General features: G+C 60.9%; 1 protein-coding gene across 3 annotated transcripts in view; it reads right to left on the reverse strand.

The window, feature by feature from the left end:
* Positions 1–18,798, reverse strand: part of PXDN (peroxidasin) — a 64,767-nt gene that overhangs the window by 44,755 nt on the left and 1,214 nt on the right. The gene's annotated exons all lie outside the window — the stretch shown is intronic.

The following is an 18,798-nucleotide window of genomic DNA, read 5'->3' on the forward strand; positions in this document are numbered from 1 at the left end:
CCCTCCCCCCACTCCGAGCCGTCCTCAGCACTGCACCGACCCACCCGTCCCCACCGGCCCATCGGTTCCCCACTGACCCACCGGTCCCCACTGGCCCAGTGGTTCCCCACTGACCCACCCGTCCCCACTGGCCCATCAGTCCCCACCGGCCCACCGGTCCCCACCAACCCACCGGTCCCCACTGGCCCATTGGTTCTCCACTGACCCACCAGTCCCCACCGATCCACCCGTCCCCACGGACCCATCGGGTCCCCACTGGCCCATCGGTTCCCCACTGGCCCATCGCTTCCCACTGGCCCATCAGTCCCCACCGGCCCATCCCTTCGTGACTGGCCCATCACTTCCCAACAGGCTCAGAGACTCACATCGTCACTGATGTCTTCATAGGGCTGACTCTTAGAGGAGTTGCTGCTAGGCTGAAGGATAAACACGCGTCCTGACTGCTGACATCTATGCACTTGCTAAGTGCCCATCAATCCACAAACACTCATGGGCCACATATCCCGTGTGCCACGGGAGCCCGGCCTCAGAATCTGCCCAGTGTCTCGGGAGGTTCCTGCCCAATGTCTCAGGAGGCGGCCCTCGGGAGCCCGGCCTCAGAATCTGCCCAGTGTCTCGGGAGGCGGCCCTTGGGAGATGGCCCTCGGGGTCCAGACCTGGGCTCTGCCCCCAGAAGGATGCGGAGCAACCAGGGCCCCAGGAGCCTGAGGCTGACATGCGAGAGCCTGGGGACCAGGTGGCTGAGGGTGGCTGCACCACCCGGGCGGGGGGCAGGGACCCCCAGAGCCGGGAGAGGGCAGCACATGGGAGGAGAAGGTCAGGGTGGCCTGTGGACCGTGGCAGCAGGCACACCCTCTGAGCACAGGTCCCCAGCCCCTGCACGGGTGCGCCCCTGGCCCTGGACACGGCAGTAGGCTTCGGTGCGTGGCCCGGGGAAGCAGTTCCAAAGCTCCACCCTGTGTAGCCAAGCGCGTCCTCCTGGCCTCAGACGTCTCCCTGGACCAGATCTGTGTCAAGGACTCGCTAATTACCCCAGAAGCGTGTCACCGACGGGTGCAGCAGGCACCCACTCCCCTCTGCACCCAAATTACTCAAACTTAAAACCACAAAGGGGAGTCCCTGGTGGTCCAGTAGTTAGGACTCCAGCTTTTACTGTTGAGAAAACAGGTTTCATCCCTGGTCTGGGAGCTAAGCTCCCACAAGCCTTGCAGCACAGCCAAAAAAATTCAAGTGAAATAGACAAACCAACAGAAACAGCAGTGAGGTCAGCGGAGCGAACGCAGCGTCTGCTGGTGAAGTGCACGCAGGTTAGGGACAGAGCTGGGCAGAGGCTGCAGGCAGACAAGCGCTGAGAAAGGCGGGCAGGGGCAGAAGGACGTGGCCCCGTCACGGGGGACAGTCCTGCTGAAGGGGGGCTGGACACGCCGCCTCTGAGGGGACAGGGCCCACGCAGACAAGGGGCGTTTCAGTGTCCCCTGCACCACGAGAAGGGCGGTCCCTCCCACGCGCCCAGGGCACACCTCTCAGCCCCACACCTGTTAAAGACCGCTTCACTTTCAGAGATGGAGCCGTCCCAAGCCGGGGAGTCCTGGCTACCCAGGCTCCGACCCTTGTCCCTCTCGCTGTGGCACAAGGTGACCCACGGCCAACCCTGAAGCAGACAGGCTCAGAGTCACAGAGGTCAAGGGTGTCCAGCCAGCAGGGCAAAAGGCCAGGCTCCAGGGTCTGCTTTTTCCTCCCCCCGCCGTGCAGATTTCTGCAAAACACAGAGAGCCTTGTCTGACATGGGAGCAGTGTCTGTCTGCAGGGAGAGCGCCGGTGTTTCTGGGGGACAAAGAGGCCTTGCAGGGTCAGCTGTGCAGATGGCGGGACAAGTCCAGGGCACTGGAGGACATGCAGGCCCTTCCCCAATGGAATCCACAGGGCCAGGGGGCACGGCCCCAGTGGAATCGTGCTCCCTGAGGGCTGGTGGTTCCCACCAGGAGGGCAGGTGTCAGAGTCTCCACTGACCGTCACCCAGGGGACAGCCCCCTGGAGCCCTCCCAGGGTTGGGCAACGTGCAGGCCCCTGGGGGTGACCAGGGCAGGTCCCTCCATCCCCAGGAAGAGCTCCAAGTTTCCCGCAGCGTCTGCTCTCCATCCAGAACCGAAGCTCCCAGGAAAAGGCCACGTGGGCAGGGGCGGGACATGCATGCCCGACGTGGCATGCTGAGCCCCATTTCTGTCGTCTCCCCATCCAGAATTTAAAGCTCAGGAAACAAGGGGCCCTCTCTCAGCTCACGGGCACAGAACTCGCTCGGGGAACGGTGGGTTGGGGGGCTCCCTCAGCTCTGCTGATGGGTGCACAGCCTCCTGGAAGGACCCAGGACGGCTCCGAAGCCGCCACCATCTCCTGGCCGACAGGTCCTCCTGCAAGGCCTCCACCCGAGGACTCCAGGCTAACACGGGGCTCGGAGCTCCGACAAGACGGCAGCCCCTTCAGCAGAGAGAGGAACGCCAGCTCAGGGTCCTGAAGGAGAAAACCAACCAATTCAGCCAAGTTTGGTTCACCGGCTAATATCTATGAATAGAGAGCAAGGCAAAAAGCCACGGTTTTGTTCTGACAGAGACTTTTTAAAAACACTGAAAAAAATGATTCAAAGCACAGGACAGGACTGCTTCAAAAGAAAACTGACTTCAGGCCGATTCACTCACCGGAAAGATGCGTGCAAATGCGCTTCTGCGGGTTGGCCTTGGCGTTCCAGCTGCTAGAAAGAGCAGCCAGGAGGAGCGGAGAGCGCTTCAGCAAATGGGGGGAGAGGAGAGCTCACAGCGTGGGGAGGACCCCGGTCTCCACCTGCCAGCCTGAGAGGACCACGGCGCAGCAATCGGGTCCCTCACCCTGAAAACATCACTGATCCTGACGACCTCGGGCTGTTCTAGAGATGCGGGCTCTGGGAGCAGCCCTCGGCAACTAAAAAAACAGTCCAGGAGTGGATACTCCAGCTTTGCAACCTCCGCAGCCGCCCCGAGCCAGCCCGGAGCTCACTGCTCAGATTTGGACCAGCTCCATCATCAGACGTGCCTGTGCCCTCAGCTGGTTGTGTCATTTGTTACAAATCTCCGTGGGGTCACTGTCACTGGGCCCCCAGTGAGCACTCGCAGGGACCGACCCCCTCCCCCAGACCAAGCTCCTCCGGCCCCGGGACGCGGGGAGGCCCCGGATGAAGGCGCACCGGCCGGGCTGAGGAAGCCACCTCCTTCTGGCAGAGCAGGGTCCCCTGCTGCCCCTTGCAGAGCCCGCGCCGGGCACTTTCACGGCCAGGCCCCACAGGACGGGTGTGCCTGACTGTCCCCCGAGAGGCCAAGCAGAAAGATGCTCGGGTGAAGGCGCAAGTGGTCGCCATGGCGACCCCGCCACTCCCCGTCCAGCCACAGAGCCGAGGCACACGCACACCTGCGTTCACGCACCAGGGTCTGCAACTACGTCGTCGGGAAACATCACTCTTCTGTTTTCAACCATTTAAAAAGATGCAAGAGGCCTCCCTGGTGGCTCAGTGGTGAAGAGTCCACCTGCCAAGGCTGGAGACACGAGTTCAGTCCCTGGTCGGGAGAAGCCCGCGCGCCGCGCCTCCTGCGCCTGCGCTCCAGATTCTGGGAGCCGCAGACGCCCCGAACACCGCCATCCACAAGGGGAGTCGCCGTCGCAGCGAGAGGTCCGCACACCGCAACTAAAGACCCAGCACAGCCAAACACAAATCAATTAATTTATTTTTTAAAATAAATGAAGGTTCACAGGACAGTGAAAGGGCCGGCCAGCCACCGGCGCGCGGTCTGGAGGGGGTGTGGTGACGGCCCAGGAGATGAACCGTCGGGGGCCTCACTGCCGACCGTTCCCAGGCCTCGTGCAAACGCGAACCCTAACCGCCCCCCGCCCCCCGCCCCCCGCCCCGCCCCACAGAGGAGCAGAGCGCGTCTGCTGGTGCACCGCGTCCGTCCTCTGGGTTTCGCTCAAGCTCCTCCCACGGCTGTTTAAAAATGAAATCAGCATTTCGCCTGTTTTCCAGACCCAAACTGGCCGGCGCCGTCTACCAGAGACTTCCCCAGGGTCGCGCCTTCGCGTCCCAGGAAGCCCCCCAGCAGGGTGAAGCCGAGGACAGCGTGTGGTCAGGGGAAGGGCCCCCCCCGCCCGTCTCCCCGGCACATGGCGCGCCGGAGCAGCGGCCTGCACGACCGTGAAATCCGGGCTGCCCAGCTCAGCGAGTCAGAGCAAACACGGCGGCCCGACGTCCTCCTGATTAGCAACGGCCCAGCGAGCAGCGCGCACGCCGGTTCCCAGCAGAGCCGCGCCGGCTCCGCCCAGGCGTGGGAAGCGGCTCCGCTCTGCCGCTCTGCCGGGGCGGAGGGTCCTCCTGCCGCGAAAACAGGGGCGGGGGAGGCGTCTCCCCGCGGGAGGAGCTCGCCGTGGCCCCCGGCAGGGTCTCGGGCGTCTGCTCGGGTCTCTGGAAGCCCGAGTCTGCGAGGCTGAAGACGCGGGGCTGGGTGCCGGCCTTGGGGCCCTCCTGGGCTGCTGGCGGGGCTGTGTGGTTTCAGCGCCAGAGGAGCCCCGTCCGGGGCTCATCCAGGCCTCGCGTGGGAGGTGGGAGGAATCTGTGAGCGGGGACCATACGTGTCCAAGGACACGCCTCTGACAGCCTCGGGGCCCCCGACAGCCAGGCTGAGGGGGTCCCCCGGTGTCCCAGTCTGGCAGCAGGCGGGGTCACTGCCCAGGGGAAGCACAGGCATCCAGGTCCGAATCTCCGCCCCGCTTTCTGCTGGACCGAGCCTTGACCTCTCCCATCCGCAGTTTGCTCATCACTGAGTAAGGGGACGGGGCCACACCGCTCCCGTGAGAGAGGGCCCAGCAGAGCGAGAGACTGGCTGCTGACGTGCTGGGGAGGAGGGGGGCCGGGGAGGGGGTACAGCTCACAGCGGGATGCCTGCGGTCAGGGACGGGCCACGCCTGCTGCACGTGGGAGAGCCTGCATCTCACACTCAGAGGAGAGGCGCAGAGAAGGGAGTTCACCGGCCTGAAACCACACAGCCCAACCAGGCAGCCCAGGAGGGCGTCAGGCCTCATCCTCCACGCTGACCCTGTGTCCCTAAGACCCTCCTTCCTGGCCCAGCCTGCCAGCCCCCAGCAATACAACCTGAAGCCATCAGAGTGTGTGTGTGCACGTGTGTGGAGAGAGGCTGAGACTGATCATCGCTAAGGGCAGACTTATTGTGGAGTGAGGCCGGCAGGTCCACAGTCTGCAGGCAGGCCGGGGGGGCTGGACGCTCGGGGAAGGGCCACTGTCTGCCCCCAGGCCCAGCTGGCGTCTCTTCCCTGAAGTCCTTCAGCTCTCGGGAGGAGGCCCCCCTGCACTGTGGAGGGCACTCCAGGTCTCCCAAAGGTCCTGACGTACATATCCATCTTCTCTGAAAGCATTTTCACAGAAACCTCTAGGATAACACTTGACCCAGCATCTGGGAACTGTGTCCCAGGCAGGATGGCCCGGAACACTGTCCCAGCACTGATGGCACCGGGGCGTGAGACGCAGCCTGCTGGCTACGACAAGCGTGACCCCTCACACACATGAATGGGTGAGGCCGTTCCTACAGAGGCAGCCAGATGCGCCTTTGAGTTCAGCAAAGTAAACAGATCCATCGTGTTATCCCGCCGGATGCTCACCCGACACTTGGCTGACCGGCAATCGGACAGTCACGGGCCCCAGCCCGGACCAGGCCCGGGAAGGGGATCTCTGGTTCCACCACACAGGCTGACCTCCGCCTGCTGTTGCAGTTAACACCACGGAGGAAACGGACCGAACACGGAATCAACAAATCCTGGCACCAAGCAGTTACCCTCCACCCAGAGCCTTCGGGAACATCTCACCCAGGCGGCTTCCTGCACACAAAGAACTTAAGTCTTCAGGAAAACAGGACACGCAACCCCAGACAGTTACTGAATGAGAACACACTTTAGGGAGCAAAGAGGTCATCTCATCAATCAGAAAATAGCACCGGACAACAGAAGTGTGGGGCTAAATAAACCCAAGAGGACGCAGAAGGGCTGGGTCTGCAGTGAGTCGTCGGGAAGGGCTCTGAGGGAGGGGCACGCAAGGGAGCCGTGTGCCGGACACAGAGGTCGGCCCTAGGCGAGGCGGTCCCTCCCGGAGCCTGGCTCCAGTCTCAGTCAGGGGCCTCCAGACTCACCCGGGGACCTCCATTCTCACCCGAGGACCCTCCAGTCTCAGCCCGGGGACCCCCCAGCCTCAGGGGACCCTCCAGACTTACTCAGGCGACCTCCAGTCTCAGCCCGGGGACCTCCACTCTCATCCGGGTACCCTCCAGTCTAACCCCGGGGACCATCCAGCCTCAGGGGACCCTCCAGACTCACTCAGGGGACCTCCAGTCTCAGCCCAGGGACCCTCTAGTCTCGCTCCAGGGACCACGATGCCAGCCTGACCCGTCGCGCTGGCCTCTCCTTGGCAGGAATGCTGGCCTAGCCCTCCCAGTGCACTGATGTTCAGACTTCTCACGGTCTCACAGTCCTTCTTAGTGACAAATCGAGAAGCTTTAATGCAGCACCAACTGTATACAAAGAACTAGGTTATCTCAGCTCCAGGATCCTGAAAAGAACTGAGAAAATAATCACTCCGATCATTTCCTGTTGGGTTTCCTTCTCCCCAGACCTAGTTGGGCATGGCCACCAGACACAGAGCTCTGAGAAACTGCAGAAAATGAGAACAGGGCTTCTCTCGGGCTAAGGAAAATATTGAGGAAGCCGGACTTTAAAGTCAGTGCATCCGAGCTTAGGAGGAAAGAGACCTGGGCCTAGGATCTCTTCCCTGGCTGTCTCCTTTCTATAACCTTCCGCTGGGCTTCCAATCCCACCCGTGAACCAGGGGGAGTTGGGGTGGAGAGGGGAAGGACCAGGGACAGATCTGCATTGAGATAGAGGACCTGACTACAACATGGAGTGTGTCTCACAGCAGTGGGGTCTACTCAGCTCAGCACACGTACCTGATACTCACCAAGGACACCAAAACGTTGGGGGGGGGGGGCGGTGGAGGGACAAACAGATGGGCAGATGGACGGATGGATGGAGGGGCAGATGAGTGCACGGCTGGGTAAGGAAGGATGCGTGAATGGATGGGTGGATGGACGGATGGACGGGCAGGTGGGGGCGACACAACGCGGTAACACGCACAAGAGAAAAACACTCGGGACTAACAACGGGCCCCTTGACGCCACGCCAGTGCAGACATCCCGCATGTCGGAATAAGCAGCAATGATGACCAACTGCACCCACTGCAACGGCTATTTTTAAAAGCTAAAGAGTTGCTCAGCTGGAATTTTAGAAATACCGTCCACTGCAGGAAGTGACAAGTCTAATCCAGGCTCTTCCCCTAAAGGAAGCTGCAACCAGGAAGGGAAGCACGAATTCACCCCGTGCTGTAAATAAGGCAGCCCGCGTTCCCAGGGGACGGCTCACTCTCCTGCACCAGTCCTGTCTCTCTCTGCATAAAGGTTACTCCCGCCCAAGCGCTGTGCCCGCTCTCCCTTTATCCTGTGAAAAGGGAAAATAGCAATCCAAACAGTGCCGAGGCAAAGTCTTCCCATCTCTTTCATTTGTTTAAAGTAACTCTGAGCCTTCATTCACATCCTTACTTCTCAACAAATACATCAGAGCTGTGCAGAAAAGGCATTTTAGCAAAGCGGGGAAGTGCAGGAACTCACACTCACAGAGGGCTTCCTGGTCCCAGAACCAGGGGGACACCCTCCACCTGCTGACTCACAAGTGGGCTGGAGGTGTCTCCTAAGCATTTGGGTTTGGCCCCTCGGAGAGAGCTGCCTGTGTAAAATGCATAGAAAACTAGCCTAGCAGTATCTCCTGTCTGCATCACACGTGTCTGCTCCAATTAAAGGCAGGGCCCACGGTAACTGGCCAACCCTGCAAGAGCCCCAGTATCCCAGCTCCCTCCCAAGAACTCCCCAGGCACAGTCACCTTCCTGTCTGTAAGGAAAAGAACCCAGATGTGACCAGAACAATAGATCTCACGGCAGAGCATCCACCGTGCAGGCCGTGTCAGGAGACGCAGGTGCATCCCCTTCTCCACACCCAGGACGCCCGGGCTGGTGTGGACCTGCCTTCCAGAGAGCGCATGCGGAAAGCTCGGACAAGAGCCCGCAGGGGCGGGCCACGCCCACAGGCCACGCCCCCAACTATGCCCTGCAGGCCACACCCACATGCCACGCCCTTGAAGACTGCGCCCTGCGAGCCACACCCCACAGATCACGCCCACAGGCCACCGCCCCAGGCCACATCCTGCAAGGCCACAGGGCTAGCCGCGCTGCCCCTGCCCCCGGCGTGTGTCTGTCCCCCCAAGCTCGGCCTCCGTCATTAAAACCGTGGCTCTTCTAGCTCCCTCTCCCTGCCCAGGAGACCAAACCGCAGGCAGCCGTGCCCACATCCACGCCTGCAACAGCTCCACCCTGAAGGGTCCTCCTGGCCTGTCTCAGAGAAGAATTAAATTTAGCGACTCTGAACTTGATGGAACCTCAACGGCAAGATACTTTCTCCCTTGAGGGTCAGGCGGAGACTGCAGGAGTCCTGCCGTACTGCCTGGTTCCTAACCCGCCACGTAAGCCAAGACACCCTGACCCCTAGGAGGGCCTGGGGGCGCGAGGGGGACTTTGACGGGGGCAGCAGGTCCCCAGGCCTTGAGGGCACAGTGCCTCCGCCTGGAGCATGGAGGACACCGTGTGCCCGTCGTCCCCAGACTCCCGCCTTGAGAAGGCCCCACTTGCTGACGCCCACCTGTGCGCCTCCTGTCCTTGAGCAGCTGTCGTCCGGGAGCCCAGAGGTGAGGCGTGTGAGCGAGTGTCCTTTCCAGGGCCTATCTGGTGCCACGTTGCTTGCATTTTCGTGCCCTTTGTTGGTGACTCTGCTGTTTAAAACCTCCCCCGTCACAGTGCTGAACGACATCTGGTCACGGAGAAATGCCACGTGGGGGATGCCCCCCTCCAGGCACGAGCTGTGTGCTCTGTCCTGAGCCCCATCCGCGCTGATGAGTCAACAACAGATGCTCAACAGGCAACTGGAAAAGGAAGCTCAGGAAACCACGGATCCAGTGGTGGCCACGCTGTGGCCCGGGCCTGGCTGGACGCTAACCCTGCATCTGCTGGGGCAAGGTTTCCCGGTGGCGAGCGCTCACAATTCCAAGAATGACCAGAATCAGCCTGAAACTCTCCCAGCTCCTCCCTCCCCACAGCTCAGGGCCCTGAGGTGACCAGCAGCCCAGCAGGAACGCCCAACCTCGGGCCAGAGACCTCAGACCCCGCAGGAGACGGGCCGCAGCTGGGGCAGCTGAGACCCAACGTGAGGCAGGGAGCCCAGGGAAGGGCGCGGCTCTTGGGATGTGCTGAGACCAAAGCCTCCGGAGAGAGAGCCAGTGACGGTCGTCAAAGCAGGGCTACGAGCGAGGAGACATGCCTGTGCACACCGCGTCTCCAAGGTCAGTGAGAGGCATCCTGGGGACCACGCTCCCCGCCAGTTGCCACAGGAACCTGCTCCCTCCGCAGACACATGCTTGGCCCGGCCTGAGCTTGTTGGATCAGTGGGAGGTGAGCCGTGGTGCAAACAGGGGACACCTGTCCTCACGGAAACATGTACTGTGTCCAGGGAGGAGCTGGAGCAGGAGCAGCCCACAACACGCAGCCCTGTCACTGACTCAGACCAAGCAGCTTACACACGGGCCCCGAAGTCAGCAGGGAGATAACCCACGAGGCCTGCAGATTACACGCGTGCCCCAGAGTCAGCAGATTACACACGGGCCCTGAAGTCAGCAGGGAGATAACCCACGAGGCCTGCAGATTACACGCGTGCCCCAGAGTCAACAGATTACACGAGTGCCCCAGAGTCAGCAGGGAGATAACCCACGAGGCCTGCGGATTACATACGTGCCCTGAAGTCAGCAGGTTACACGCGTGCCCCAGAGTCAGCAGGGAGGTAACCCACGAGGCGCACGGAGGCCTTCTGAGGTAGGTGTGCAACAGCAGAAGAGTGGAAACAAAGAAACGACCCGCAGAAAGAATTTGGTTCAATGAAGTCGGCAATTCCAAAAATAAACACTGAGTGCCATTAACAAACGGCGCAGGCCTCTGATTACTGCAGGCACAGGGCCGCCGCATGCAGTGGGCGTGGAGAGCTGGACACAGAGCCCCATCTGATGTCGGCAGACAGATGGCCGGTAGGTGGGGGAGCAGATACGGGAGACTGATACGTAGCCGGACAGACGACAACATGCAGACGGAGGGATGGACAGAACTGCCGGCGTGGACCCAGACGCACAGATGGCAGGTGACCCACGAGACGGACGGACAGAGCTGCCGGCATGGACAGACGCACAGACGGCACCACGGCTTCCTGCCTGGCTGCACTCACACGACTGTGCTGACACTCTCCTCGAATAATAGAAAGGCGAGCCACTTATTTTGGTGTTTCTGTCTCTATGTTCACATTTTTCTACCATGAACACGTATAGCTCACATAAAAATATTTTAAAGCGCCTAGTAAAGGAAAGTCCATGGGGTTGCGAAGAGTCAGACACGACTGAGCGGCTTCCCTTTCACTTTTCACTTTCATGCACTGGAGAAGGAAATGGCAACCCATTCCAGTGTTCTTGCTGGAGAATCCCAGGGACGGGGGAGCCTGGTGGGCTGCCGTCTATGGGGTCGCACAGAGTCGGACACGACAGAAACGACTCAGCAGCGGCGGCGGCGGCAGATGTGAAGGAAAGGTGAACAGGAGGTGAGGGCAGCATTCACAGCTCTCGCTGTCGCCTCCTGGGGAGACAGGGTACCCCCAACCTGGCCAGTAACTGCTGTGCCTCCGGCCAACCTCCACCCGCAAGGACAGCAGGCCCTGAGAGAAGGCGGCCAGCAAGCTCCCAAGGACCCCAGCCGTTCGCACACAGCTGTCGAGCAGGAGGGGTGCCTCCGGGCAGAGGGCAGGGTGCACCCACAGGTACCGTCAGGCTGGCGCCCGGTGGTGGGAGATGCTGCTGGCATCCTGGGCAAGAACCTCAGAAACAGGGCTGATTCCTGGAGCCCAGATGCAGAGGACCCACCCTGAGGATGGGGGATCCCCCATTTCCACCCGTCAGCCCCTATACCGCCTCTCCCGTCACCCTAGAACTACCCAGGACCCACACCAACCCGCCGCCTCATCCTGGGAGGAAACCCTGGGTCCAGCACTTGGCTTCCAAGCAATCCAGCCAGGATCTATGGGTCACAGCGCTGAGGCTGTTCACCACCTGCCACGATGATTACACGGGGTAACTCAGAGATGTACAAAACCCTTGTCAGAAGGAGATTCAAGCTTTTAACCACCTGATGCAAAGATCTGACTCATTGGAAAAGACCTGGATGCTGGCAGTTTGAGGGCAGGAGGAGAAGGAGGTGATGGAAGATGGGATGGTTGGAAGGCATCACCGACTCAGTGAACATGAATTTAAGCAGACTCTGGGAGATGGTGAAGGACAGGGAAGCCAGGCGTGCTGTAACCCGTGGGGTCACAGAATCGGACAGGACTGAACAACCACCACCTCGATTAACCCATGACGGTGTCCACTGCAGCCCACAGCGGGGTCTAAGCCAAGGGGGACAGGGCAGGAAGCATTGGGCGACTGAGGGCACGGACAACAGCCTCTCTGCTCCCCAAGTGAGGGAGCCAGGGGCCCCCGTGAGGCATGGCGCCCGGAGAGAAGAACGCAGCGAGGGCAGCGGCCAGAAGCCGCCGTCCAGCCTGGGCTCCAGGGAAGCGGGAGGTGCCCCAGAGGCTGGGTCTTCCCGGGCACAGAGGCCCTGAGCAGCAGCCCCAGAGCGTGCGTACCAGGCGCGGAGGGCACCCAGTGCCCTCCAGGCAACCGTGATGAGTGCCAAGGGCAGCTGAAGCCCTGGCCCCTCACCGTCATCGCCCTCTTGCCCCGGCCCACCCTTGTCCCCTGGCTCAACCTAGAGCCACAGATTCAGGGTGGACAGGCCTGGGTCCTGGGTCGCTGGTAGAGTGCTGCTGCCTTAAAGGGCCAGACAGAGGAAAGGCGTTGCTGTGTCTCAGCCATGCGAGTCTGCCTTTCTAGCCAGAGGGGTGGTGGGCACCCCAGGCCACTGTCCACGGGCGGGCTCTGCAGAGCTGGGCTGGAGCTGAGACCCCAGCGAGAGGCCTCGTGAGGGAGGCAGGACCTGCGCTGGTTTAATCCCCCAAGATCCTGCACCTGCTCGTCTCCCCCGGGGCTGCAGGCCCCGCCCAGCATGACAGCACCCACAGGCAGACGGGGACAGCAGGGCTGAGTGAGCCTCAGTTTTATAAACTCTCGACTCGGGCTTGTGAGTGCATTATCTGATTACTTGCTTTGTAAGACACGGGTGAGGAAAATTTTAATGAATGTTTTTATAAAATTACAAAAACAATGAGGACTTCTGAAGAAGGTGGGCAAACAGGGCCCAGACTTACTCTGCCTGAAACAGCCAAAAAGCTGACCAAATACATGGAACAGCTACCGTCAAGATCCTGTACGTCGGTCAGCAGTGGACGGGGTCCCGCCGGAGTAAACTCAGGAGGCGAGCCCAGAACCGCCCCATGCCGCTGCCCGAGAGAGGAGGCGCGCCGCGCCTGGGGAGAGCCCAGCCTCCAGGACACTGAGGCCCAGGGACAGACACTGGGAACCCGGAGCATCAAGCTTGCGGACGATGAAACCAGAGAAGGGGGCAGCAAAAGGAGGACAGAAAATCAGAGAATCCAAAAAGAAAAATCAGAGAATCCAAAAGCTGGGTTTTGGCAAAGATCAATGAAACTGAAAAGCCTCTAGGCAGACTGATCAGGAAAAAAGCACTTCTGACTTTGGGAACGAGAGACCTGGTCCCCACAGACCCTCGGTGTTGAGACGATGACGAGGGCCAACCCTCCCGTGTGACGTGCCCAAGCTCCCTGCTCCCCAGGCTCACTGGGGAAGGAACAGCCCTGACAGGCCTGTGTTTACTGAAGAACCTGAAGTCACGGTTTAAAACCCTCTCACAAAGCCACGGCGAGCGCAGCCGGGGCTTCCCTGGGAAGCAGGACCAGACGTTTAGGCACTGCTAAGCCCCTCCACTCACAGGAGCTCTCCCCAGAGCCGGACGGGAGGCTGTGCCCTGCACTCCCTCTGTGATACGCAAACCAGACAAAGACATTCCAGGAAAGGAAAACAAAGCCGGAGTCCCTGGTGAACAGACGCAGGCATGTCCAGCTGCCGGGGGGGACGCAGGGGGCGCTGAGGCTCGTTGTCCCGATTGTGGCGACGGCTGCAGAGCACCGATCGCAGGCTCCCCGGATGTGCACCCCCAGCACGAGCGGCTGCTTTCCTGTGGCCGGATCTCCAGGAGGCTCTTCCCTTTCCAAGTGAAAATCCACCCAGAGAGCGGTCAGAAAGGGGGCCATCATCACTGGCTAAGCTCCCACCGCTGGCCTGACCAGTGAGCCAGAGGGCTGCCTGTGCGCCGCCGAGCTCCAGAGGCTCCCACTGCCTCCCCCCAGCCTGGTCCCGGCTCCCCCAGGGCTGAGCATCCAGACGCCACCCCTCTCCTAACGGAGCTGGTCACCCAGCGGCCACCGGACTGGGACAAGCCCCCATCAACACAGGCGCCTGAAGGACACCGGGCAAGGGCAAGGAGAGCCTGGGGACAGTGTCCACCCAGGGTCTGTGGGGAAAGTTCTTCAGGTCGGTGCCTCCTCCTCCCTACCCCTGAGGGAGCTGAAAAGCAAAGGGGAAAAGGCAACAGTGTCCAGAAGAGAGGAACTAATCAAATCTGCAGGGTTAACTGACCCTGTGTCCGAGCCAGGAAGGGGAGCCGAGAATTAAGTCCTGAAACAACTGACACAGTCTTACCTAAACTTCCTGCCGGTTCTGATTCAGTCACGGGAGTAACTGCTGGGCTGAGCCATCTCTGGGCTTCCCTGAATTGTCTGCCGGCAGGTGGCATCTGATCAAGAGGGACAAGCGTGATTCCTGCCTTTCCACATTAACTCCAAATAAGGAAAGATTAAATTAAATAAAATTAAATATCAAAAGGCAGAGACACCACTTTGCCAACAAAGGTTCATCCAGTCAAGGCTATGGTTTTTCCAGTAGTCATGTATGCATATGAGAGTTGGACTATAAAGAAAGCTGAGCGCTGAACAATTGTTTTCAAACTGTGGCGTTGGAAAAGACTCGAGAATCCCTTGGACTGCAAGGAGATCCAACCAGTCCATCCTAAAGGAGATCAGTCCTGGGTGTTCATTGGAAGGAATGATGCTGAAGCTGAAACTCCAATACTTTGGCCACCTGATGAGAAGAGCTGGCTCATTTGAAAAGACCCTGATGCTGGGAAAGATTGAGGGCAGGAGGAGAAGGGGACGACAGAGGATGAGGTGGTTGGACGGCATCACCAACTCGATGGACTTGAATCTGAGTAAACTCCGGGAGCTGGTGATGGACAGGGAAGTTTGGCGTGCTGCAGTCCATGGGGCTGCAAAGACTCAGACACAACTGAGCAACTGAACAACAGCCAAAAAAAAACCCATGAATCCCTGGACTTACGAACTTAGAGAGGTCGGAAGTTAGCGATGATGCTGTTTTACACACCAAAGGCGTTCTCTCGCCCACTGACAGGCGACACGTGGTGTGCAGTTACCAGTTCAAGTCCAAGGAGGAATCCCAGGGAGCAGTCAGCCCGCAGAGACACAGTAAACACGTGGGAAGCCCAGAGCGACTGCCTAAGCGTCAGCTCCACGGCTGTCCCGCTGCTTTCAGCTGGAATTCACCCCGAACTGCACGCTCTCGTGCACTCCAAAGGACACGTCACTGGCGTGATTGAGATGCTCGTTAAGCCTGGACGCTGAGTTGGGAGATCTGACACGCCGGGCGCTGGGGGCCCCAGCACCTCCCTAGGAGCACGCAGGGAATGGCGGGGACCAGGCCCAGCTGGAGCTGGGGGCGACCCGCTAGCTCTGCCCAGGGCCGCGGCCCCCAGGCCTTCACCACGGCATCCACGGCAGCGTCCTCCTGTGACCCGCGCCCCGGAAGAGCCCGTCTGGCCAGTGGGGATTGGCACATGGGCGAGGACCTTCCAACTTTCACCCAGTTTGTCAACCTGATGAGAAGCAGCTCCAGAGACAGGGAGCCTGTGTTTGTTCGGCTGACACTTGAGTTTGTCACCTGGAACGTGTGTGCGGAGGCTCTGTGCAGCTGGCTGCCTCTTAAACAAGAGGCCTGCGTTCCCCAGGCAGGGACCCGCCCTCCTCCAGCCCTGGCGTTGCTGGGTGGCGCAGAGCCTTCCTGGGCCCCCGCCTGCCATCTCGGGGGTCCGGGGGGCACACACACATGTGTTGGCACAGTCCTCAGGGCCCTGCTTGTGAGCGAGGCTCGTCCCCTTCACTGAGGCCTTCAGGGAGGAGGCCAGGGTGTCGCCAGGCAGAGAGGCTGAATCACAGGACAGAGCGGGGGGCCCGGGAGGGCAGGGGGCAGAAGGAGCCACGAGTCCTGGCGTCTGGAACCTGGATGAGGCCAGAGCTGCCTCTGGTTCCAGGGTCAGCCGCCTGTGTGGTGTTGTCTTTTTACAACTATTTCCTGACTCATTAATGACACGAAGGAGGGGGGCTTCCTATGGCCTGCCTGCTGCAGCTACCCAGGGCGCATCTGCCAAAGCCAAGCTGTGTCCCAGCCGAGCAGGGACCCAGGTCCTGCTCCCAAGCAGCGGTATCTTGGGCCCCCTGGAAGCTTCCTCGGTGCCTGAGGTCTCCCCTCTGCCCACAGCGGGCTGGAGCTGAGGGCTCTAGATACCGCAGGGCTGTTAGCGGTGGGAGGAGGTGCTTGGTCCGCCACCATTTTGGAAAAATAAACCACCAGCATGCATGTACTTAAAAAATGTTCCTATGGTGCTTCTGAAATGCATTTGAGCTGTATTAATAAAAGCTTGACTTCATCCCAGCAGGCTGTCTAAAGCAGAAATCCGTTTCAGGTGAGCCTCAGGCTACAGTCAAGGTCCTGGCTGGCATGGGTGTCCTGCAGAGACCACGGCCCCGGTCACGGCTGACTGGGTCCATCACTCACCCCCCTGGGGAGGAGAGGCCAGCCTGGCCCAGGGCCAAGTGCATCCCCAGGTCAGCAGAGAGAGAGGGAGCTCCCCAAGCCCCAGGAAGACAGGAGACGGGGCACGTGATCAGTTCCCTGCTGGAGACCCCAGGCCCCTGCTGACCTGACAGGACCCCTCTCCCTCCCTCCTGCTACCTGTTGGCAGAGGCAGAGACCTCAGCGCCCTGCACAGAGGAGCTCGTGAGAAGCTGGGTTCTCCCGTCAGCCAGGTTCAGTGCAGGGCCAACAGGAAGGCAGGGGCCCGACCCATACCAGGGCCCCGGCAGTACCTTCTCCGAGTGTGGAGAAGGTGCAGACCACGGGTGCCCCCGGCCTCCTGCAGTCCCCCTGGCCAGGCGCACCTGAGCGGTCAGCCTCATCACAGGGCCGCGGGGCCTCCCTCCCTGGTGCCCTCGTGGACCAGGGACCCTGCAAGGTGGGGGCTGGAACGCAGCTCGGGCCCAGACAGAGGCCTTCAGAAGCGGGTGGAAGTGGGGCCAGCTGTTTGGCTGGTAGCCTGACCCTGGGGAGGCGCTCTCGCCAGCCCCCTGCCTGCTGTGGGCCAGGCTGCACTCCCCTGGGCCGCCCAGCCCACGTCCCCAGGCCCCCTCCAACACCAGGGCTTCCTGTCATGTGGACGGTGGCTTTGGAGTGGCCTGGGCTATGGGAGGGGGTGATTCCCATGGCCTCACCGAGGAGGCAACAAGAACAGATCAGAAGGGGGTGAGGCGCAGAGGGTGACGCGTGAGGCAGCAGGTGTACCAGGAGACCCCCCAAGGCCCGGGCCGAGGGGAGGACAGAGCGAGCAGAGTGAGGACGCCACCGCGCTCTTCACCGCCAGCTCTTCAGTCCCCACCACGGTGAGCTTCTGCTGCCCTGCTGAGCAGAGTGAAACTCTCAGACGTTAAACGCTTAATTCTACTACCGTCGAGCTAAGCGCATGACCCCTGCTGAAGGGCTCCGAAATGCTGACCGCAGGGAGCCCAGAGGGCGGGGTGGCCAGGACCCTGCTCCTAAGGTTCCGGGTCAAACTAGGATCACATGCTTTGGACCAGGGCCTGCTCTCAGACCAGGGTTTCTAAGCCCCAACCACGAAGCAGAACGATCCTCTCTCGGGCCCCATGTGGGCACACCCCTGAGACACCATGATGGGGGGACAAGTCTGATGCTCCTGGTGATTCTCAGTCAGTCTTTCCCAGGGAAAGGGGGAGAGGGGAGAGTCCTAAAAGCCGAGGGATAAGTGAGGGAGGGACCGGCCAACGGACTCTGGGGCCAAAGTCCTCCCTACCCTCACACCCTTTCAGTCCCCAGTCGCTCCCAGGTCTTACTTTGGATGGGGAGGAACAGCAGCTGCAGGAGGGCAGAGCCCGGCAGAGAAGCCCAGAGTGCGCGCGGACGACCTCTGCACGGGCGGAGCCGGTGACGCCAACGCGTTGCAACGAGCAGCCCCCCAGGAAGGCTCCAGACTGGACCCCAGACCCCAGAGCAACACCCCTCCCCAGCGGGCCTTCCCGCCGGGCCGGGCTCCTCCATGAGGCCCCACCCAGCACCACTGTCTCCCTCCCGGCTCGCAGTCCCTGACCCCCAGCGGAACCCTTCACGGAGGACTCAGTTCTCCCGCATCCCAGGTCTACACTGGCACGGATGGGAGCCTCCTCCCCAGGTGCCTGTGTCTACACAGCTGTAGGACAGGTGTGTGTTCACACCACAATTCTCCAGGCTGGAATACTGGAGTGGCTAGCCCATCCCTTCTCCAGGGTATCTTCCCAACCCAGGGAAAAAACCTGGGTCTCCCACATTGCACGTAAATTCTTTACCAGCTGAGCCACAAGGGAAGCCCAATTTAGGATTTCCTGGTGGCTCAGACAGTAGAGTCTGCCTGCAATGCAGAAGACCACGGTTCAATCCCTGGGTCAGGAAGATGGAAAGGACTGGCACCTCCCTCCAGTTCTCACTCCTGGAAAACCGCATGGACGGAGGAGCCCGGTGGGCTACGTCCATGGGGCGGCAGAGCGCCGGACACGACTGAGCCACTTCGCTCTCACACCACCCACAACCCTGGCGGCTCTCAGGGGCCCGGCAAGCTCAGCACCCCCGCCTAATCACAGAGCCCGCGAGGCCACGAGAGGTGGTTTCTCGGCATCTCTGGGCACAGGAACAAGCAGGGCTTCTGAATTCTCGCCAGCATCACCCACTGCTGCCCGCCCTGCCCACCCTCGGCTGCTGCATGAGACTCCGGGAGGTTCCGTGGAGAGCCTCACCGCCCGCAGGACGCTGGTGGGCCCATTCTGGCTCTACCACAGTCATCTTTTAAAATACTGTCTTTTAAAAAAAGCAATTAAGGCGTGAGGGCAAAGCCATGCGTTTGACTCATACATGTGGTCCATGTATTTGACTCTGGCGGGACGTGAAGAACGGCTTCAGGGTCCGCGTTTTTCCCACTGACTCGAGAGTTAAATCTCGGCCTCCAGAAACCCCTCAGTCGGCCTGTGGGGATGCCTCCTGCGCGCCGGCCCCGTCCCCAGAGGGCGGCCGGGGAAGCAGCCAGGGAGAGGGCTTCCAGGCCGGGGGTGAGTCCCACCGCGGACCCCGAGGAAGGGCCGGCAGGCGGGCGACCACGAGGAGAGTCCGCCTGCTTGGTT

This window comes from Ovis canadensis, chromosome 2, assembly GCF_042477335.2.
Source record: "Ovis canadensis isolate MfBH-ARS-UI-01 breed Bighorn chromosome 2, ARS-UI_OviCan_v2, whole genome shotgun sequence".
Classification (NCBI taxonomy): Eukaryota; Metazoa; Chordata; class Mammalia; order Artiodactyla; family Bovidae; genus Ovis; species Ovis canadensis.